Raw genomic sequence first — 24,965 nt, forward strand, 5'->3', positions numbered from 1 at the left:
TAGCATGTATTTTTTATAACATTCTGTAAATGACAAAATCATAATGATGGAGAAAATTCCATAGTTGCCAGGGTATAGGATTGGGAGCAGAGACAAATAAAAAGGAAAATATGTAACTCCTACACTTAACCCCATAAAAAAAGGAGAGATTAAGTGGCCTGAGCAACAGGGTTTTAGCAATAGAGCATTTCTTGTGTACTGTCCCCCCAGGATATTTTTTAAAACAAAGAAACTGGTCAGCTCACACATGTATTTTCCTCATTAGAACTTTATGCTGATTTATTGATTAATCCTTCACTGCACCTGTGTGATCGTGTGAATTTGAAGGAAATAAAAAAAGGAAAGAGACTCAAAAGAGATACCTGCTGAGCCTGCCAATACAAAAACATCTTTGACAGCTACAAGACAAAACAGCCCCTCTGTCAGAAAGACTTTGACGGAATTCAGTGAACCACATTGACAGGATATCATGGAAGCATCTGGTGGGTTGTTTCAGATGAGTGCTCTCATTTCCTTGTCAATGTTCCTATGTGTGATGCATTTCGTGGACTATCTTGGTTTCTCACAGCTCCTGTGAGAAACAGGGGAAGCAGGGGATGGTACCTTTAGCAAAGCCACTGCTCTGGTTTATATCAGTTGCCGTCCATAGGAAATGTGATCATCAGAGATGTGACAATGGAAAATTCTGAGTGTTAGCCTAAATTGATGGTCAAAAGAAATTTCCATTGCTCCTATGTCAGTTCAGCAAAACAGGGAGAAGGACTTTTTCCCTACACACATACTTCTTGGAATATTGTCTCTTTTTTTTACAGGGGCATTGTTACAGAAAATGTCTTGTGTCTGCTCCAAAAAAAGGAGAACATAAGTAAAAACTGACTACTTTCCAAGTGTGATTTTGTGAATACTTACCTCACTCCCTGTTTTGACTGACTTTCTGGTCCTTCAATACAGAGAGAAGTAATATTTACTGAACTACTAGACTCTGCTTCGTGGTATCACAGGATCCGAATGATATTTAATATTAAAATTTTTGGAATAAATTAAATATTCTATGACATTTTCACTGATCAGTTATTTATTACAGCATATTACATAGTTATCAAAATGCTTTTTATAATAGAAAAAAATTAAAAAATTGGAACTACTCAATAGGAGACTCGTTATACTAATTATATTGTATCCATAATATTGCATCGCCCTAAAAATGAGGTAAATATCCATGTGATAATATGGAAAGTTTCCACGCCATGATTTCAGAAAAAGCAGAGATAAATAACTATCATCCCTTTTCCCTAAGTAAGCAAGAAAATATAAGGGCTTCTTCCTTTTTCATTTTTTTCAGGGAAAAGTCATAAGAAAATGAAAACAGTGATCATCTTTAGGGAAATAAACTGGGAGTTGGGGTAAGGTTATTTCTTTCACATTGAATTTCATTCCTTTGTAAGTGGTTTAAATATTTTAACTGTATATGAGTAGTACTCTTTTATGTTAACTAGTGTTATCTATGGACTTCTATTCATTCATTGTATTCTCTTTCTTAAAACAAATAAACAATAATAAGACCAACAAGCCTGTTTGCTTCATAGATTTGGAAGGTTCTGTCTGTCTTATTCACTGTTCCTTGTGCCTGGTATATATTAGGAACTCAATAAATGTCCACTTCATAAATAGACAACAAAAATGAATAAGTATATTTAATATGACATTGAAGTTAAAATAACAGGTCTAACAGATTAAATTATACTTACTTTTAGCATGTATTTTCTTCCAAATGTTTACTCTGCCTGATAAGAAGTGACAATATACCCATTAATGAGATATTTTAATGCTGAAATCATTATGAAGTTGAGTCTTTCACTCAGTCAATAAATATTTACTAACACCTAGCATGAGTTAGAGGAACTAAATAAAGTGGTAGGCATACACAAGTGTGTATATCAACTTTAATTATCATATGAATACAATCCTAAATGTAATTCGGGATAAAAATTTGTAACAGAGTGAGAATTCATTTAAATTGGCCTTTCCAGGAAAGTCTTCCTGATTAAGCTATACGCAGACTTAAATCTAGATTCTATCTTTACACATAGAGAAGACCTTTCAAAGCCAAGACAATTTTGGTTGAGAACAAAGAGCTAAGCATATTGCATGCACCTGAGATGGTGCGCAGGGCTGGTAAGGAGAGCTGGGGAGGGTAGCACCAGAGAGGTCACACAGGCCAATTCAGACACAGAGTTGCGGGACACTTGGGAGAATTCAGTCTTTAGTCTAAGAGCAATCAGAAGCCATGGAAAAGTTTTAAGAATGGGCATAATTTGTCAAATGTTTTCTCTATATTTATTGATACAATCATGTGGGTTTTTATTCCTTAGATTGGTAATATAATGGGTTATATAATTGATTTTTGAATGTTGAAAAGTTTAGCATTTTGGAAAGAAACCTGACTTTTTAATGGCCTATTATTCTTTAGGTATCTATCTATCTACCCATCTATCTATCTAAATTTATACCAATATAAATCTATACCAGTCTATCTATACATATATAACTGGATTTGATTTGCTAATGTTTTGGGGGTTTTGTTTTGTTATTTATTTTATTTATTTATTTATTTTTGTGGTACGTGGGCCTCTCATTTTTGTGGTCTCTCCCTTTGCGGAGCACAGGCTTCGGACGCGCAGGCTCAGCGGCCATGGCTCACGGGCCCAGCCGCTCTGCAACATGTGGGATCTTCCCTGACCAGGGCACGAACCCGTGTCCCCTGCATCGGCAGGCGGACTCTCAACCACTGCGCCACCAGGGAAGCCCTGATTTGCTAATGTTTTGCTGAGGATTTTTATGTCTAAGCTCTTGCAGGATAATATTCTGTAGTTTTCTTTTTTGTACTTTCTTTGTCTGTTTTTAAGATCAGGGCAAAGCCAGTGTCATAAAATTAGTTGAGAAATGTTCATTCCTATTCTATCTCTGGTACAGACTGTGTAAAAGAATTGTTATTTCTTCTTTTATGTTTGGTAGGATTAAACCTTCTTGAGGGAGTTTGGTGATGTGTAGTTGTCAAGGAATTGATCCATTTTATCCAAGTTGTCAAATTCATGTGCTGATGGGTATTTGCAGTATTCCTCTGTGATTCTTCTAAAGTCTCTGGGGTCTCTTGTAATAACCCTTCTACATGCCTCCTGATATTAGCCATTTGTGTCTCCTCTTTTTTTCTTGTCAGTTTTGATACAAGTTTACCATTTTATTGATATTTTAAAAAATGCAGCTTTTGTTATGATTGATTTTTCTATTATTTTTGTTTTTAAGTTCATTGATTTCTGCTCTATCTTAATTATTTCCTTTCTTCTATTTGTTTTAGGTTTATTTTGTTATCCACTTTCTGGTTTCTTGAAGTGAAAGCTGAGATTATTAATTTGAAGCATTTCCATTGTCTTTTAAATGAATTTGAAAATAAGAAGATATGCCTTTCTTATTGCCCACACTTTCCAATTCTAGTGCTTTTAAATCCTTTGTATAGATCCGCATTTTTATCTGGTGTTCTTTCTTTTTACTGAATGACTTCCTTTAATATTTCTTTGATTGCTGGTGATGAATTTGTTCATCTTTTGTATATCAAAAAAATAATTTCACCCTGATTAAAAAAATTAACTGGGTATAGAATTCTATTTTTCTTCTTATTTTACTATGAACATGCTCATCCACAGTTTTCTAACTAAGATTGTTTTTGATGAGAAGTCTCCTGTAGTACTTTCCTTTTTCTTCTGTATGTAGGTCTTTTTGGATGATTTTTTAAAAATAATTTTTCCCAGGCTTTAAACAATTTTATTATGATCAGCCTTGTATTTTTCTTCATATTTCAGCTGCTTATGGTTCATTGAACTTTTTGGATCTGTGTATTCATAGCTTTTATTAAATTTGGGAAAAAATTGGCTTTATTTCTCCATGTATTTTTCTGCATCACCCTCTACTAAGATTCCAATTATACATGTATTTGGCCTCTTGATGCCTCATATCTTACTGATTCTCTACACATTTTTTTCTCACTGTATTTTTTTTTTTGGATTTTTTTTTCTGCTACATCTAAGTTCATTTGTCTTTTTGTCTTCAATGTTTAATATGCTGTTAATCCCACTCAATATATATTTTATATGATACATTATGTATTTAATCTCCAGAATTTTGATTTGAGTATTTTTGGCATGCATATCTATCTTCACCATGCTCATAATTTCCTCTACTTTCTTCAATATGTAGAATATATTCAAAATAACTTCTTCAATGTCTTTGCCTACTAATTGCATTTTCTGTGCCATTTCACAGTCTACTTCTATTGATTGATTATTCTCCTCATTATGGCTCATTTTTCTTGCTTCATTGCATGTCTGATTTTTTATTAGATGCCCAACGTACATTGTGAATTTTACTTTGTTAGGTAGTACATTCCCCCAAAATATCTTTTGCTATATTTGAGCTGTGTTCTAGGATTCAGTTAAGTTTCTTGAAATAGGCTGATCCTTTCTAGGCTTGCTTTTAAACATTCTTAGCTGGGAGCAAAGTAGTGTCTAATCTAGAGCTAATTTGGCCAGAGTACTAAAGCAATACCCTCTGAGCACTCTATTCAATGTACCATGCATTAGCATACATCTTCTTACTCTGGCTGATGAGAACACACACTATTCTTACCCCAGTGTGAGATCTGGGGATAGTTCTTCATGCTCATTTCTAGTTGTCTTTTCCCAACCTTGAGTACTGTTCAGTACCTAGGTAGTCTCAAGAAAACACGTCCTCAAATCTCCAGATCTCTATGGCTACACCTTCTGTAGTACTTTGCTTCATGATTTGTAACTGCCTGGCGTCTCTGAATTATAAATTCTGGTTCATCAACTCACAGAGACAACTAGGTCATGCATGTATTACATCCTGGAAGTTCTCTGCAGAGAGTGAGCTGAATCAACTCTAGGGCTCACCTCATTCACTTCCCTTCATTTAGCAATCACTGTCTTATGAGGTCTGTTTCCAATATCTGAAAACAATTTTAATATATATATATTTTTATATCTTACTTGTTTAAGACAGGAGTCTAAATCCAATCCCTGATACTCTGTCATGACCTGAAGCAAAATTTATGGCATTCTTCTCTTAATTGTTTTAACTTGGTCATATTTTCTCTATCTGGTAGAATCAGGGCATTATTTTCCATTAATCTTTATTTTTAAAAAAAATCCTCTATTGCCTACACATCTTTCTTGAGGATTCAGAATCATCCTGTCAATAATTCATTTCTGACCTCATACCCTTTATAACCCAACAAAAATACACAGTCTCCATAGGATGCTAATCGACAGTAGTGAAGTTGGAAATTTATTTGGATTTACAGTGCTTTCAGGTATGTCTTAATCATCATAAAAAGACCATTATTCAGGCAATCCTTGTCACCTTAAAGGTTCCTACTTCTCTCCCATATTTCCCATCATATTATGCAAGCTCTTACCATAGGAAACAACCTCAAAGTATTGGGCTTCCAAATTAATTATATACTCTTTATCACATATCAAGAGAAGGCATATGTATTCTAATATTCACCAACTTTAAAAAGGGAGGAATAAAGAGGAAATCCAAAACAAACTGGAGTTAACAATTGTCATAAATAAAAATTGAGATGGGGTGGAATAGCTTTCACAGCTATTTGATAGCTGGCTCATAACTGCGACACAGATGAGTAATGTGATTATTCCCAACTCCAGGCAATAAAAACTATATTACACCGCACAGATCACAGATAGTTTTATTTTCTTTCTCTCAGTGAATTAATATATACTCCTTTTTCATAGAAAAATGTCCAAAGCTGTGCCCTTAACAGTTACACAACCAGGTATAGTGACTGTGACAGAGAGTAAACATGCAGGTGGGTCTCAGCATGAATCAAAATGACATAGAAGAGGAAGAGAAAAGTGAACAAAATGGATGGATTTTTCCTTCTTAAAGGGACCAAATAGTCCTGAGTGGTATTCAGAAAAGCACACAGGGATGGAGAGGCACAGCTCCCATTGAGTGTGATGAGATCCCTCTTCCTCAATCTCTCCACATCGTGCAGTAATCTGATGCTCTTTTATGCACGTTAAAGTGTTGGATAAATAAGGTTGAAACACTGCATCTGCCACATTATTGTCTTCTTAAAATGGCATTTTAAGTTATCTTTATGACCCAAATTTAACTGTTCAAAATGTCTTGAGGAAAACTGTCAAAACAAACGGCTATTCTTTAAAACTTTTAACTGCTTACACCACAGATGTACTTGGAAATACGTATTTTTAAAATAAATTGAAATATATTGTTGTAGCAGGAAAGTAAGATTAATGGAAAACAGATTCCATCTTATTATTTTTAACAAAGAGAAAGAAAAAATGGATTTTTTATGCATGGGGAAAAATACCAGAGGACTTCAGCAAATGATAAAAACAAATTATGGGGCCTGATGCCATCAAGATAATGACAGAGGTCATTCCTAACTTCAGTCCTCTCAACGTAATAAAGGCCAAATATTACAAGCCCACAGCTGACATCATACTTAATGATAAAAGTCTGAAAACCTTTCCTCATATCAGGAACAAGACAGAGATGCTTACTGTCATTCCTATTCCGCATTGCACTGTAGGTTCTAGCCAGAAAAAGCAGACAAGAAAAAGAAATAAAAGGCATCCAGAAGAAAGCAGATGGTCAGCAAACATTTTTGACTGAAAGGATGGAGAAAGATGTTGGTAAGAGCTTAATCAGTCAAAAGGTAGTGCTGGCAAAGGCAGTGTTCTAAAAGCATGGATCATTATAGCAAAGGTGCAATTACTAGAAAGGTGGAAGGTTAACATTAGGATACACCAGGTCTCAGTCACCTAGGCAGATAAAAAAATAGATAATAAATGCACCTAGGTGAAAAAGGCCAAATATAATTGTAGAAGACTGGAAAAATAATAGTTTCAAATTAGTCTAAAGGAATTTCTGAGCCTCTGGGCTCATGCATTTATTGGTGCTTTGCACATGGCATATGGTGAGCTTTAAAAAGATTCCAAAGTTCGAGCATTAATCTGCTTTATCCTTCAATATTCCAAATTTTTAAAAAAAGTTATTGACTTTATATTTAGTTTCACACAAGAAAATTTACTTAAATGCAAGTATATATAGCTTCAATTCAATGTATGTGCTTCTCTGTTTAAGAATGAAATAAAATTCTAGTCAAGGGAATATTTACCTTGAATTTTCTTCCTAATAGTAATGATGAATTGCACTGTGTCTTCTACATTCCTGTGATATATCACTTTTATAACCCTTAATGTGCAACTACAAGCCAGCAAGGTGAGAAGTGCAGGTGGTAGCTGTGTACAGAGGTTTTATTTTTAACTGAGAACCTAACAGGGATTAAAAACACAACCCTGGTCTCATAATCACCACTCTAATCTCCAGAGCTAACTGACCCAGACAATAAAGTCTACAGAAGATACTTGCTGAGCTATTAGGTTGATGAATGAGAAGTATTTCAGAATATGGCATCTTGTGAAAAATAATACAATAACAGAAGTAGTTGTCCATCCCAGTGGTACCAATTTATAGCCAAAGCTAACTCAATAATCTCTTTTTACCTAGAGGCCAAGCACTGCTGAGCTACTTCATTGCCAAAGAGACATAAAACAAACACACCTAATATATAGCAATGTTGTAATAAGGCTAAAACAAAAGCAGATTTCAGGCAGAATTTCAAAGCTATCCTTTTACCTCCAGCATCAAAAGTAAAAGAGAAAGAAATAAGTGCATTAGAATGATCTCCTAAATTATCATTTTTATAAATTATTTATTTAACCGATATAAATAAATATCTGAAAGGAGATGACGTGTCATGTTATGTTGTCATAAGAACATTAAATTTATTTTCTCGCATGTGTTAATAATAAAATATAACATTTTAAACTGCATAGCAACTATCAGCTCACATAAAGTATATCCAGAGTGTTTTGACTTGAGTTGTTAAAACCAATTTTTAAAAGTTCCTGAGTAATACACATATTGACAATTACATTTGAGCCACAGTGAAGACCATCAGTATGGAATAGTTGTTTGTTAAAAAGCATGTAAACTTATCTATTTGAGAGAAAATTTAATAAAGAATATCTTTTGTTAGCATTGCTTGGATTTGGTTTTGCTCTGCTGATCTTATATAAGTTGATCAATTCTTAGTAGAGAGAGGCTGGAATTTAGGAGATTACCACCTAGTTAGCTGGGATCCCTGGTCGCATGACTAACCAGCTATATTTTCCAGAAGAAGAATATGTAACTGAGAAAGAAAAAAATAAGCACAAGTATTTTTAATAATTCTGTAATTAACATTACCTAAATTACATATACTAAATAAATATATAAAATGTGTGTTATACATATTGTTTTATATATTTTATATATATATAGTCTCTTAAATATATACATATGTGTATATATGTATATTTAGAGAGAGAGATAAAATATGTAATAAGATGTAAGTATAGTTACATAGTCACAGATTGCAGATGTTCTTCAGTGAAAAGTTAATATTTTCCCTGTCTCAGATATTAATAGAAAACTAGACAAAATAAAAAGAAAGGCATATATTATTGTAACAATACTGTCAAACATGTGACCTAATTGTTAGAACTCCAATACCCAACACCTACAGAACACATATTATTTTCAAATGCATGTGGTATTTTCACCAAGACAGATCATATCCCTGGCCATAAAGTATGTCTCAATAAATTTTATAGATTTCTGTCATACACAGTATGTTCTCCCACTACAATGTAATTAATATATATATATATAATTTTACATAAAAATTCCTGAGGAATCAATAAAATAGTAGCAAAAATCAGTAACCAAATTTAATTGCATTACAAAGCATAAGATTAAAACTCAGAAATCAATTGCACTCTATATACTAATAGCACACAACTAAAAATGATATTTTCAAAATATTTTATTACAATAGTATCAAAAATATTCAATACTGGGCTAAGACCCAATGCAGCCAAAAATAAATAAATAAAATAAATTTATGAAAAGGGCTTCCCTGGTGGCGCAGTGGTTGAGAGTCCTCCTGCCAATGCAGGGGACATGGGTTCATGCCCCGGTTCCTGGAAGATCCCACATGCCGCGGAGCGGCTAGGCCCATGAGCCATGGCTGCTGAGCCTGCGTGACCAGAGCCTGTGCTCCGCAACGGGAGAGGCCACAACAGTGAGAGGCCCATGTACGGCAAAAAAAAAAAATTCAATACTTATGAATAAAATTTTTAAAGATATTCAAGTCTTGAAAATTATAAAATATAAACTAAGAAAAATTAATGACCAGAAGAACCATGTTCATGGATTGGAAAACTCAATATTTTTAAGATACCGTTTTACTTCAGATTGACCTATAGATTCAACATAAACCCAAAAATAATCCCACCAGGATTTTTCTTTAAATATACAGGCTGATTCTAAAATTTCTATTGAAATTCCAAAGACTTAGAACATCCAAAACAATCTTAGAAAAGAATAAACTCAGAAGAATTGCATACCTGTCCTTAAGACTTCCTCTAAAACTAAATTAATCAAGACAATCTGGTTCCGGTCAATGGAATAGGATAGTGAGTCCAAAAATAGACCACATTTATACAGTCCTTTGATATTGAGAAGGCATCAAATCGATAATATTCCTGCAGGCAATTAGCTCACTGGGGAGGTGTTTGGTTTTTGTTCTAGTGGAAAAGGAAAGGAATAAGGCAACCCTGTCTCTTGAGAGTGCCCTTTCAGCCACTGTATGTCTGGTCTACCTTTGCTTGACTACCTTACTATATTAGTGGTCCTCAGTGTAGGGGAGGTGGAAAGAGGAGTGAGAGTGTCTGTAGGAATAACCTCTGGAGCTTTTCTCAAATGTGCAAGTTTACCTTGGCCTTGATTCCCTGACGAATAGGTGTGGAGGGCTCATCTTGAAAATATCCTGCAGGTAATTTTGATCCCACTGTCCTCAGACCTTCATGAACAGCCATGTGGACCTACTTTTTTTTTTTTTCAAATGACCTCTCTCCCTCATTTCTCTTTCCTTTATTTACTGCTTCCTTCCTTCCATGTTTTCAACAAGAATGGTCTACTCTGTACTTCCTGGGTGCTACAACTTTAAAAATAGTCCTGAGAAGAGTACCCGCCCTCCATGTGAAGAGAGTACACGTACACGCGTGCGCACACACACACACACACACACACACACACACTCCGCATACACAAAACTTAACAAGGGGAATGGAATTAAATGACAAGTTAATTGGTACATGAATTAATTACTGACAAGTCATATATTTGTATTACATACAAATCCATATATTATAGGTTGGTTTGCAAGAAAGACTGTGGATTAAGTTTTAAATGTAAAATTTTAATAGGTAAAATTTAGAATTAGGCATAAATTTTAGGAAATTTCATGCCAAACAGAAAGTTTTGAGTAAATAACAGGTGCAAAAAATAGTAATGAGCATGGTAGTTGAGGAAATTGGAAAAAAAGAATGAAGAAAAAACAACCCTCTGCTTTATATCAAACCAAATAATGTAAAATCTGCAAATAATTAAAGATTCATACCAAAATATTTATGGTATCCTTTTCCAGCAGTAGAGATATTTAGAAGCTCATTTTCTTTTTTCTATATTTGCTAAATATGTTTCTATTGATTTGTATTTGCATTAGTTTTCACTCTTTTATATGTGTTCTTAATAACATGAAATATATACAAGGACAATCTCATTGTTAACAAGTCATAAGATATAGATAGAGTGAAATTATTACCTGAATCTAGACTTCTCAAGTCTGTGTCCACTCGTTCACAGAATGTTTTCTTCCAGACATTTTCTCTGTGTATCTATCTTCACTTTTATATTCAAATGAAAGTGTTTAATCCCATGTTAAATAAATAAATAAAGGCGTTCCTACTACATTTATGGTTCTAAAATTTGAGTTTCATGTCTCCACGTAATTTCTTAGACACGTTCATCTGAGTGTATATGTAAAATTATGAAACCAAAAATCACATATATCATTAATGTGTTTATTAGCTATTGTTTTATGCATGCACATCTTTACTTTCATTTGGTCCATTACCTGGTTCCCACCCAGGGGAGCAGTGCTGTTTCCTGCAGCTCCACCTAGCAGCCTCACAGATCATGAATGTCCCTACTCTGCGCCAGCTTTCCCCTCCAACCCTCTTTACCTCCCTCTTATTTCTCACAAATTGCTTATAATTTGGGGCCTACTAACGTCAGTTTATTTTCCCTGTTATTTCTTTCTAAAAATGCCCCTCCACCCCCACTAGAAATTATATCTGGGAGAGACTTGTAGATTCAGGGGCTCAGTCATCCATCTGATCAATCCATATATTACTTCTTACGGAAGAAATTAACTACTTTCCACAATTTAAAAATGTTACAAGCTAGACGTTTCTTTTATAATCTATTCTTCCTCAGGCAGTAAATCCAATCAAATACTGAACACACAAGGAACAAATTTCAGTCTAAGAAATAAACTAAAGGCACTTTAAAAAAATAAATCAAATTACACTCCAGAGGAGAACAAGATAGGCATACCTGAGTTTTACATAAGAGGTGTTTTTACTGCTATGTCATTATGTTTCCCTATTGTCAACTAAGCTAATCTAGTCAAAAGACAAGTTAAACCAAAGGAAAAACAGATTAACCACTCTCTCTTGTTTACTTATTTTTGAAGAACATTATCCTTGTCCTAATTCTCTACCCAACTATTGTTCTTATTTCATCTATCATTTATCTTGAATTCATCGTCTCTCCTTTAAATCAATATCCATCATAAGGAAACCTTATGTTATTCCTTTTCTCTCTGTATTTAAGTGTAAGATCTCCTTCCCTTTGGTCCCCCTTAAATAAATTGTTTGTATCTGATAAGAAAAGTTAGATCTTAGAAGTATATTGAAAAGAGAGGGGGCTTCAGAATTTATGTAATAATTTGGATTATGGCTCAGCAGATGGTCACTCCCTTCTCCCCCACCTATCATGCTTCTTAATCATGTGACATGGTCCTTGGCCATGTCACTTGCTTTGGTCATTGAAATGTTAGTGGATGTGAGGTGAGCAGAGGCCTTAAGATGCTGTGCGGTGTGGCTTTGCTCTTGTACTACCGCGATTTAAGATGAGAAAATATATCCCAGGGAGCTGATGCATTTTTAACGTAGGCCCAGTAACAAACACCTGGAGAGCATACCTGAGCTAGTTAATGCTGGAACCAAATGTAGGAAACCAATAACCTGAGGTAGGGCGTAGTTGGGCGAGCACTTCCTAGATCAGCCAAACGACCTGCATATTCATGACCATGAGAATTAGTGATTAATTTATACGTCATTGAGTGTGGAGACGCTTTGTTATGAGGTACTTCTGTGGCAATTGCTGGCGTTTACATTGTGAAACGCATCAAATGCATTCAAAGTGTCAAAAGATTTACACAGTACAGGTCTATGGAGGGCAGCAGCCACTCTCACAGTCCTAGATGAGAGACCTCAGTGATGTTATTCTAATGTCCCATTTCTCACACCTGAAGCAAAAAAGAAAAGAAAGGAAAAAGAACTTATATTCTGTTTGGCTCTTGACCTATGGCAATTGACAAAGGAAGGAAAGCCCTCTGGATGCAAAGACAGGAGAAGGTCATCTGGAGGTTATAGGCTGATAAGAGCAAGACATATTCCAGAGACCCTGGATGGCACCATGGCTCCTAGAGGTGTCCCGACATGAGGCGGCATCCACACAAGTTTACTGCAGCAGCTTTTCTTACCAAGAAGCAGTACTGGGGCTTCCCTGGTGGCGCAGTGGTTGAGAGTCCGCCTGCCGATGCAGGGGACGCGGGTTCGTGCCCCGGGCCGGGAGGATCCCACATGCCGCGGAGCGGCTGGGCCAGTGAGCCATGGCCAATGAGCCTGCGCGTCCGGAGCCTGTGCTCCGCAACGAGAGAGGCCACAACAGTGAGAGGCCCGCATACCGCAAAAAAAAAAAAAAAAAAAAAAAAAAAAAAAAAAGAAGCAGTACCAGGCATAAGTTGACTGCATCCTTCACCTGGCATGGACACACCATCGTCTGTTTGCTCTTCCAGATCTCTCCCCATCTCCCTCCATAAAAAACAAGAAGCCTGACCATTAATGCCATTTCTAGGTACCTATTAGACCGGACATAGGGAATATCCTTTCCAAACTGAGATCTAGGTTACTGACCCTACAGTGACCACCACAAAAGGAGACACACAGCCTTGGTGGACCTCTTCATATTAATGTTAATATTAGCGTGTTAATGGGTTGGAAAAGTTAGAAAGAAATGTGTTAGCATCTCCTAATACTACATTTATTTTTCCATTTTATAATGGAATCCTTTGTTCACAGCAATGGAATCATTTAAGCAACTATTAAAACCCTTTGAAAAAACTGGAGGGAGACCTGTGTGAGAATCTACACTGTAATTAAGACTATATTAAACTTACATACAGAATGCAATGTATCTTGCCTTTTTAAAGGAAAGTTAAATAATGTGTATTTAAAATATCTGCCTAAGATATAAAGCATAACAAAAGGTCTAAAGAGGACATTTTCAATAGTCTATGAATGGCCAGCAATCAATAGGTTCTAATTGACCTTTCTAACATACTGCACCCAACAACAGCAGAAAACACATTCTTTTCAAACACCCCTGAAACATTCACCAAGATAGGTCATATTCTGGTTTATAAAACAAACATCAATACATTTCAAAGCAATTAAGACACATAGAGTATGCTCTCCTACCACAATGGACTCAAACTAGAAATCAATAATAAAAAGACAACATGAAAATGTCCAGACACTTGGAAATTAAACACACACTTCTAAATAAGTCATTGGATCAAAGGGAAAGCCTCAGGGAAAAAAATAAAACAGGATGCACAACTGAATAGAAATGAAAATACAACAGTATATGAATTGGAATTTTCCCTTTTTCTTTACATTAGGAAGTTTGAGATTGTCTACTTGGGAGGTCATAGTCAAATTAATGTAAAATAATAATGAGATATTAGTCATTGCACCAGGATTTCATGTACCTCTCTCATTTAATTGCTCAGTTATTTTGTATGCCTATTTTGATCCTGTCTTGATTTTAGGCCCCCTTTCCCCTATTTTTACCAGCATACCAGAATATACTCACTATAGCTATTACAAACATGCTAATATTATCTACTCAAGTTTGGAAATTAAATGTTGACAAAGTTGTCATATCTGCATTTTCAATACTTATGGATCTAAATGCAAGTTTCAGAAGAGGTTCCTTTACTTTTTTATTGAGTCAGAGGAACATCACCAAATCTGTCATGTTCCAAGCTACAAAGAGCTTCACTGAAGTGAAATCAGGTACCATTCTTTCATGTTTCTTATAAAACTTGCAAAGATAGTATCTGTTTACCTTAACAGCTAAAAAGTAAACAAAATAGAAAAAAGCTTAGAACCATTGATGAATTATTAAAATAGAACTGTTAGGTAATTTGGTGTAATCACATAGCTAATGCCTGAGTCTGTTCTGAAATGAAACCAGCAAATAATGATAAATGTATTTGAACATCTCAATTCATGAAAAGTGTGTAATTGCTGGGGCAGAATATTACAGTTTTAGAACAGTTTTGATTGTTTTCAAGTTTTTCTTTTAATTAACCTGAAATTTATTTCAATTTCCTTTTTACTACTTGGTGCTTCCTGAGTTTGACTTCTCAGATTTGGGGGAAATCCCAGTAAATCTACATATATTTTTTTTTAAAGGATTAAATGAGACCATGCTTGTAAAGTACTTAGCACAAAGCCTTCTACATAGTAAGTACTACATAGTAATAGATGTAAACCATTATTATTATTTTTTTAATATTTATTTATTTATTTTTAGCTGTGTCGGGACTTCGTTGCTGGACGCGGGCTTCCTCTAGTTGCGGTGAGCGGTCGCTACTCTTCGTTACGGTATGCGGGCTTCTCATTCTGGTGGCTTCTCTTGTTGCAGAGCACGGGCTCTGGGTGCTCAGGCTTCAGTAGTTGTGGCTCACGGGCTCTAGAGCACAGGCTCAGTAGTTGTGGTGCAAAGGGTTAATTGCTCTGTGGCTTGTGGGATCATCCGGGACCAGGGATTGAACCCGTGTCCCCTGTGCTGGCAGGTGGATTCTAAACTACTGTGCCAACAGGGAAGTCCAAAATTCACATACATTTTTCCCACTAAATTCTTCAGTAGATTTTATGACTCAATCATAATGTTATCTTAATGCCTGTAGCCTCCATCCTGGGCACAGTTGTTTGGGTCCCGTCTCTCATCACTAAGAAATTGTGTCTATCTGTTGAGACCTTCATCTCATCCAAAGGAAGTATCCACTTGTCTCTTCTTCCATCTTTTTGAATCAGCAGGAGCTTCTCGTTCCTTTGCGTGTATCTGGCAAAATATTTGTAATAGCCATTCCTGCTTAACTTCTCAGCCTCTAAACACACTTAAAAGAGAAGAAAAGAAGACTATGTATAAAATAGGTAACTAATGAGAACATACTGTATAGCACAGGGAACTCTACTTAATGCACTGTGGTGACCTAAATGGGAAGGAAATCCAAAACAGAGGGGATATATATATATATATATATATGTATAGCTGATTCATTTTGCTGTACAGCAGAAACTAACACATTGTAAAGCAGCTCTACTCCAATAAAAATTAATTTAAAAAAAATAAGAAGAGGAGAGGGAGAAGAGAGAGAATGAGAGAGCACTAGAGAGAGAGAACTGCCATCTATTTTCATTTAAACTTATAGAACTCTTTATCTACTTTTGTCCTTATCACTTCAAGAAAAATGTCAAAAGTGTCCTCTTGTTTTTTTGCAGTCTCTAATCTGCACCAATTTTGTATATCACATATCATGATTCTTTGATCTGTAATATTCTGGACTGGAAGTATCTTCAGAAATGAATTCAAATACAACATCTCTAGGTTAAGAAATCACAATATAACAGAATAAAAAGTGAACTATATTTTAAATTGATTCCTGGAATCAGGAACGACTAAGACCCACAGCACCCTCGGTGTCCTGGACTATATAGTGGATAAAGGTGTTCAGAGTCAGAACGGCTTTTTGCGAACAGCAAAGAGACAAATTATCCCACTTACTAATTCTGTACACAGAACTTCAGAAAGTCCCTAAAGTAGAGAAAGCAAGTAGCTAGGAGGGAAATACTGAATGTGGAAGAGATGATGAGCTAATTACATGATTATTGAAATATATGAAGCAGCCAGCAAACCTAAAGGGGTTGAACTTTTCATTTGAATGTGACGTCTGGAAGGTTGTTACCAAAACAATGAGAGAGTGCATGCTGCTCTATCAGGAAGCTAAACAGTTCATGCTTCATTGCTAGTCTCGTTTATATACAGTCCTCTAAATAATGTTAAAGCTTTTAGCGTGGAAATATGATATTCCATTGCTATTTGCAAGAATTCTCTTTCTTTATTTCATATAAACACAAGAAGCATATTTCTCTCTGACCCACCATCTTAGATTCAAGAAAAAAGATAAAAAATAGTACACAATCTGGTCGGTATGGGAATGCGGAGCGCTTTTAAAATTAAGTGCATTTAGAATGTTAGACTAACTGCGTTTTCACTAATGTGAAGGATATGATCAGGGTTGTAACTTTTTAGTATGCTGGGCTCGCACATTAAAATCTTACTCACGTTGTGGTCTGGCTTCCTTGTTTTCATTAAATTGCTACCTCTGGCAGGAACCCAGACAAACAGGGTGCCTGCAACACTCTGTGTGAATTTCTGTAGGAAGCTTCCATAAAAGGTTGCATAACTGTGAATAAGCCTTTTGGAAGAAATGTGAAAGCTTCCATTGTGCTAAAACAAGGAAAGAGGCCAATGTTTGACAGTAGGTTGCTATAGTTTTGCCAAATTAAGGAGGGAAAAATGCCCGGGGCCAATTTTAAAGCCCAGCTGCATCTTTCTAATCTAAATGTATAGAAAAATTGGGGTTCTTTTTTTTTTTTTAGATTTGAGTAAAATGACAGCTCTGCTAAGGTGATGGTTAAAAATATTTTCTAAGTTTATAAAAATAATGTATCATGATCTGTGTAAGACACCGTAAAATCAACCACACTTTTGCCAAGGGTTTAAATGAAATGAGGCTTTCAGTGAGTAGAACTAAAACCTTTCTGACAGAGTCAATTCCCTAATTAAACCCAGCAATGACTCTCTTTGTCTGCTTATCTCCATTCACCCCCTATTTTCTTCCCCAATTTTGTATCCACTACACCCCAAACCGAGACCTATGTTCCATGGGATAGACCCCTGGGCTCCATCAAGCTTGTAATATTCTGAATTAGAGTATCCTCTCCAACTTTTCTCTTTCTTCCAAACCCACACCCTCTCCTGAGTTCAGGTCCAAACTAATTTTACAAGATTCTGTTGTTTCTAGTCCCATGACACAGTAGTTCCTCAGCCACACCAAGTTCAGGCCCACAGGTGTGTCTGCATGAGCTGCTTTGGACATGCACTGACAGACCTTCTCTGTCACACAAATCCAGGGGAAGGGTATCATTCACATGGAAATAAGGCCCCCAAATTGCCATTTACCAGATGTATGTGCATCTCTGAAACTCGGTTTCTTAATGCCCTTAAAGCAGAGATCATAGAACTTGCTTTAACTTACCTTACAAAAGCTGCATGAGGCTCCCAAGAGATTGAAGTTCTTTGTAAACTATGAAGTTCTAGGCAATGTGAATTTTTACTATTAAAACTGTTCTATGTGCATATGGTTTGTTTCTTCAGCTAGTTAAAAATTATTGATGGTAAGTAACCATACTTCATACTCCACTGACTTACCGGAAGTATAATAGAAGCACAAAACATTACAGGTTATAGGTGCTCAATAAATACTGTCTAAACACATGCCAGTTCCTACATTAGCAGATGGGTTAAACAGTCATTCAGTCAATCAAATCTTCCCCATCCACGTACACTGTTGAAAGCACTAACAAATCCTATTGCTTGGATAGCTGGGACATAACTGGTAACTTTCAGAAAATCCTGAATCCTTCCAGGACTCCAGCTATAGATCCTGTCCTCAAGACACTACTTGGAGAGAAAGGCCTACTGTGGTTCATAAAGTGGTAGAGTTATGCACAGGGAACTTGACCCAAGGTTGGAATTCAACATCATTGAACTGGTTGTTAACATTTTTGATTATGACACACTGCACTGAGAACACACATACACTGGTGCAGGATCCAAAAGCCTAGTGAGGGTAAAGACCGTATGTCTTTAGCCTTAAAGATGAAAGGGCTACCGAAGTAGAACTGAATGCTTACGGACGCTCTACAGAGGTTGGGTGCAGTATGCAGTCGGAACAGCTTTTAAACTTCTTTTTAAGCAAACAAACCAGCCTCGTGTGTAATACATGACCGCTTGGCTGAATGCCTAGTGATTGCAGAACCCCTTTGGGGACTGTAGTTTGAGAGCTGCATTTATTAAAACATACAATAACAATGAATCTTCACTCTTGTTTTTTCATCTTATCTTTGCTTCAGAGAGGCAGAATATTCAGATGCTCTAACTTCAAAAAATAAACTAATAACAGACAATCTCTTAAAATTACACCTATGTGTTTAGGGTTCAAAACTCCTCTCCTGGGGCTTCCCAGGTGGCGCAGTGGTTGAGAGTCCGCCTGCCGATGCAGGAGACATGGGTTCGTGCACCGGTCCGAGAAGATCCCACATGCCGCGGAGCGGCTGGGCCCGTGAGCCATGGCTGCTGAGCCTGCGCGTCCAGAGCCTGTGCTCCGCAACAGGAGAGGCCACAACAGTGAGAGGCCCGCGTACCACAAAAAAAAAAAAAACAAAGAAAAACAACAAAAAAAAACTCCTCTCCTGATACATAGCAGGACTCTCTGACTTGACCCCTGCAGTAAGCACCCTACCTTCCCTTCCTCCTCACTGAAGACAGGAGAGTTGTTACCTCCCAAGACACAGATGTTTGATCAGGTCTCCATATATCTCCCAAGACACAGATTGTAAGAATTTAGGTGTTACTCACTATTCTACTTCTCTTGACATTTCCCAAACCTTTTTTTTCTTTTACTAATCTTGATTTTTTTATTTGCACCTTAATATTTTTATAACACTTTGTAGTTTTTAAAGATATTTTATAGATACTGTTTTTAAGAGTACATCAATCCTGCAAGATGGACGGGGTAAATAAAACAGGTGAGATAAGTGCCTTACAAACAATTACGTAACTTGCCTGGCAATTCACCAGCCTTTTGTATTAAGTGCACTTTCTAACTTTTAAAGATTACTGGTTCTCAACCTTATTCTTTCTGTTCAAACTCTCTTGAACCCTTACTTTATCTGCTACCCACTTTGCCCTTCCACTCTCAGTTGGTGATTTTTCCTTCCTTTACTGAAAATATGGTACTCAGTAGAACCATCTAGTTTGTCACCAGTACAGCTACACACCTGCCTGCTTGCAGAGCATCTGCTATTTCTTCCTATTAGACCACTCTCCACCAACACACGCAAAATGTGTATTCTCCAAGGCTTTTGCCCTTGAGGTCATGTCCAAATCCTAAAATGCTCTAGGGTCAGAGGTTGAAAAACTAAGAAGAAAGATGCTGCTAAGAGGTTAGAAACCTAAGCAGAGCTTTTGGCATTCTCATAGCACTAGAGAAACAAAAACAGGTGTTCAGAGCCATTGAAGGAGGAGGGGCCTTGTAAACATCCTAAGTTTTCTGTTGAGACCTCTGAGTGGCTTTTCCCCAAGAGAAAGGGCCAAGTGAAAATAGACCAGCACTCACAAAGTCTGAAACTCCAATTCAAAACATCTTAATTTTTGCTAGCTGAAAGAAAACTAAACCCAATATCTGAGAAAATAACAATAAGGTAAGATACAGAAAGTGAAAAAAGAAAAATGTCATTATTTGCATATGAAATATTTGTGTAGGTAGAAATCAAAAGACTGTAGATAAATGACAATAATTCAAATGTGAATTGAACAATATCACTGGATACAAGTTCAATATAAAAATTAATTATAATTCTATATGGTAGCAATAAGCAAATAAATTTAGGTATAATGAAATACACAAATTTAAATTAACAAATGTGAATAAAATAAATTTTAAAATTTAATCATTACCATCGACAGTATCACAAAAATCTATGTCACAATAAATCTACAAATGATGTAAGTTTTACTCTGAAATGTACAAAACATTACTAAGAATAACCCAAGAAGACTTAAATATGTGAATTGATATATTTTATGCATTGAAGTTTCAATGTTGTAAAAATGTAATTGTTCTCAAAATGATTTATAATTTCAAAGCAATTCAGAACAAAGTTGCAGCAGCATTTTTCAAGAAAAGTGTGGAAATTGACCAGCCAAATCCAACATTTTTATAGAAATGCAGAGGTCCAAGATAAGAAACAGAAACTTAGAGGTCTTACACTACTAGAAATGAAGACTTACACAGCTACAGTCACTAAGAGAGTAACTCATCCTGTGGATAGACAAATAGAACAGAGGAATGGAAGGACGTGCAGACACAGTCATACCCTTAACATGGTCACCGGATTTATAGCAATGGTGGGAAGGTCTGAAAGCAGGTGGAAAAAACAGGCTCTTCAGTAAGATGTGAGACAATAGAAGATCTCCAAATGTACAATAAATGCATGATAGAATACTCAACTTCATAATTCATCAGGGAGATACAACTTAAAAGTATAAGAAAAATACTCCTACACGTCTATTAGAATCATTAAAATGAAAAAAGATATGGAGAAGTTTTAGCAAAAATGTGCATCAGTTGAAATCTTCCTACACTTGGTAGGTACAACTATTTTGGAAATAAAGTTTGGCAGTGTCTACTAAAACTGGACATATGCAAACTTTTGACCAGTAATTCTGTACCTTCTTATTTAATCAAGGATAAGACGATTCGGGCCCACAGAGGGCTGCACCACTTCTGGGGACTTCATATCCAAGGCCAACACACCAAAACCACAGGCTGCCATGGCCACACGGTGGGTGTGTCCAAGAAGAAATAAATGTGGGTGTTGTCTGTTAATAAATAGTCTATAATACAGTTACAAAAAAGAAAAATGAAACCATTTTTCTACAAAAGAAAGATGTTAGAGAATACTAGAGAATCTTATTTATAATTGAACAAAACCAGAAATAACCTAATATCTATCAAAATAGAATGCACCAGTAAAATATGGTATATTGGAAAAAACGTATACTGTATAGCAATGAAAGTGAATGAAGTGTTTTATTAAATGACATGAAAAAATTTCACAAACGCAGGAAGGAGTGAAAGAAGCCAGACATAAATAAACACATGCTGTACAATTTCGCTTATATAAGGTTCAATAATATGCCTAAATTATTGGTGGTGATAGAAATGAGGAAAGCTGACTTTTTTGTAAGAAGCAATGACCAGGAAAGAACCTGGAAAGATGCTTCTGGGGTTTTTTTGTTGTGGTATATGTCTTAATAAGGAGTGCTGATTTCACAAGTGCTTTAACTGCTAGAAATTATCTACCTGTACTCTCGTTATTTGTGCTTTTTTCTTCCACCATCTCTCATGCCCTCTTGGTACTGTATCACTTATCTGTATCTCTGCACAGATAACTTCTAAAAAGTGTTATTAGTGCACTTGGTTTTCACATGCTCACCTCTCATTTTTCTCCAATTTCCTCATACATTTTTCTCCCAAAGTCCACAAAGACACAAAGAACAGGCAATTATTTCAAATCCAGTAGTCCCTGTCCTGTGCTTATCTTGTTTGTCTCTCACCAGAATTCAGCACTTCTAGAATCCCTTTCCTTTTTAAACACTCTCCTTTGCTAACCATCATGACACTGCATTTTCTGACTTTTCTTCCCAATCATCCAGATTCCTCATTCTTATTCTCCTTGGTTGGGATTCCTTGGATGATAACCTCAAAATGTTGGGGTTCATCAAACCTCTGTTTTTAAAGTTTACCACAGTTCTAATTTTAACCAGCAATTTTGCAGCCTCCTAAATAGTTTTATTAGGAGAGCAATGCTTAATTTTCTAATGTGAAGTAAGTAGTCTTCAACTGCTTGACCTTCAGCAGTTTGACTATGATGTGTCTAGATATGGTTTTCATTGTATCTATTCTGTGTGTGTTTAACATCGATACATTTGACCATTACTGGAAGCTAATCAACCATTAGGTATTTAGTTTTTGTTTTTGTTTTAGTCTAGTTCTCAGCCTCCAATTGTATGTATGTGAGACCATTTAACCATACCTATCCATTTCTTATACTTTCTTCTATCTTTTATTTTTATTTTATTTCTCCTTTTGGTGCTTTAATTTGTATATTTTCTATTGATCTGTCTTTCATTTTACTAATTTTGTTTAAAGTTGGGTCCAGGATGCTTCTAAAACCACCCAATGAATTCTTAATTTTATATGTTTTATTATTTAGTTCTACAGTGTTCTTTTGGTCCTTTTTTTATAGATTCCAACTCTTCATTAAATTCCTTATTTTTAACCTATTTTCTACATCTGTCTCCATATTTTAACAAATCTACACTAACTATTTTAAAGTCCTTGCCTGCTAGCGTCTAAATCAATGGATTGGCTTCTATTACTTTTTTTTTGCTCAGGTGTGTGTTATGTGTTCCTACATCTTTGCATTTCTTGTAATTATTTACAGGGGACCTTAGGTTTCAAACAGACTGTAGAGAAGAAATCAATGTTATTTCTCCACAGGTATGGTTTTTCTTATTTGTTCATTAGACAGATCAGATGAGGAGCTGATTAATTTAATACATTCATGTATTTTGTTGTGCCCAGGTTGGATTTCCATTCTAATTAGTTTCAGCGCACTTCTTGTTTCATATATCTTGAAGTTGAGTCTCCTTATTGAGACTTTGTTTCCTAAGCACTATGAATCCACAGATGATTTTATCTGCATGTGCCATCCATTCTGAAGGCTCCCATTTGTCTCAGCACCCATCGAACCTTCCATGAGGGAAAGCGGGCTTGTGTTTGGAGTTCCTCTAATTTAAATCCATTCTGTCCATCCAGATGGCCTTCAAAGCCTCGCTGGTCTCTTTAGTGATCTTCTGCCCATGGCAAGCCTGATTCTTAGCCTGTTCCTGGTTCAAGAAATTCTCTGCAAGAAAATAAGTTTCCAGTGATTCAGTCTACTGAGAAAGAACGACTTTCTACCTGGAATTGTAGTATTTCTAGTCCTCTCGGTTATTTAGACCTCACATGTCTTTTACAAATGTCTCCCTTTCTAGCTGTTAACTTCTCTAGTTTTTGTGACAAGTTGCCTCCACCTCCAACAGTCTGTAAGAGCAGGGAGAGCTCTGTCATCAGTTAATTATTTCTATGCTAACATCTCCCCTAAAACTCCATAACTCAGAAACTATCTCTGTTTCTCTTTTTCTCTCTGTCTTCTTGTCTTTGTGTGTGTGTGTGTGTATTTCAAGGCTTTATAGTAACAATAACATTTTTATGTTAAAGGATAAACAATAATTTCTCTATCAGTACCCAATAGGCAGGATTTTGAAATATAAAAACAAGATTTTAATTCACTTTTAAGTAGTAAATAAAATTAAAAGAATCTAAAGTTTTAGCATTTCAGGTAGGCAATTTTCTGTAAAATGTGAATAGTTTCCAGAAAAATTACTTTCATAATTTTTTCCTCAGAGCAATATAAACCACAAGTTAAAAACATATTTTTTATAAAGAAGTATTTTATATAAATATTGCAAATAAGCAGGTTATACATTTGTAATATTTAATTTAGGTATTTGGTATCAAGTTTAATGTTCAATCATAACAAATAATATGTGTAATAACATAACCCAATTCATCTACTAGGTATATTATTTTTCTTAGCTGTATCTAAATATTAATTTTAAAATGAACTATTTGTGCAACAGATTTTTGTGTGTGATTCATTTTGCCCCACAGTTCGAGTGGGAGAGCAGAAGTTTACAATTGAGTACCACATAAAGAGGACCCACAAAAATAATCCTTTTGAATACAGATTTGCTTCTATACTCCAATTTTATTCTTTAAATGCTTTCCTCTGGTCGCCATTTACTAAGTACAAAAGCTAGTATATGAATTCCACTTATCTGAAAGTACCATTTGAGGAAGAAAACAAAGGAAGACCCTTTATCTCACCCACTGTCAGATCTTTTTTGTTTGTTTGCTTGTTTTTGTTTCTTGCAGTACGCGGGCCCCTCACTGTTGTGGCCTCTCCCGTCGCGGAGCACAGGCTCCGGGTGCGCAGGCTCAGCGGCCATGGCTCTCGGGCCCAGCCGCTCCGCGGCATGTGGATCCTCCTGGACCGGGGCACGAACCCGCGTCCCCTGCATCGGCAGGCGGGCTCCCAACCACTGCACCACCAGGGAAGCCCCCACTGTCAGATCTTGATCTCTCCTTTTCCCTAAGAACATCCAATACGCTGCTGTAGGAACCACTGTTAGCATCCCCCTCTTTGTCACTGTTCTGCCTGGACAGGGGCGTGAATGAGGTCAGACAACCGTTATGGGCACTAGAGGCAACCCGGGGGCAGGTGAGACTGCTGACGGCATGCCCTTGCCCTGCTCTGACTCCCCAGTGAATGACAGTGTGATTCCCAGGGCTGGCCTGGAGCAGCATGCCAGAAGGATGATGACCGTATTGAATCACCGGCAGCACCGGCAGTAGGAGACGTGGTTTCATCACTTCCGGGCCTGTCCTCGGCAACACCACTTGGTTTGTCTTTGGTGGTTTCTCCCTTCTTCTCATTGATCATCCTTACCCACGCCAAATTCCCCCGCCTTTATATTATCTGTAAAGTGACTGTTTATCAAATATCTCATTATAAACA

Source organism: Tursiops truncatus, chromosome 12 (genome assembly GCF_011762595.2).
Source record: "Tursiops truncatus isolate mTurTru1 chromosome 12, mTurTru1.mat.Y, whole genome shotgun sequence".
Taxonomy (NCBI): domain Eukaryota; kingdom Metazoa; phylum Chordata; class Mammalia; order Artiodactyla; family Delphinidae; genus Tursiops; species Tursiops truncatus.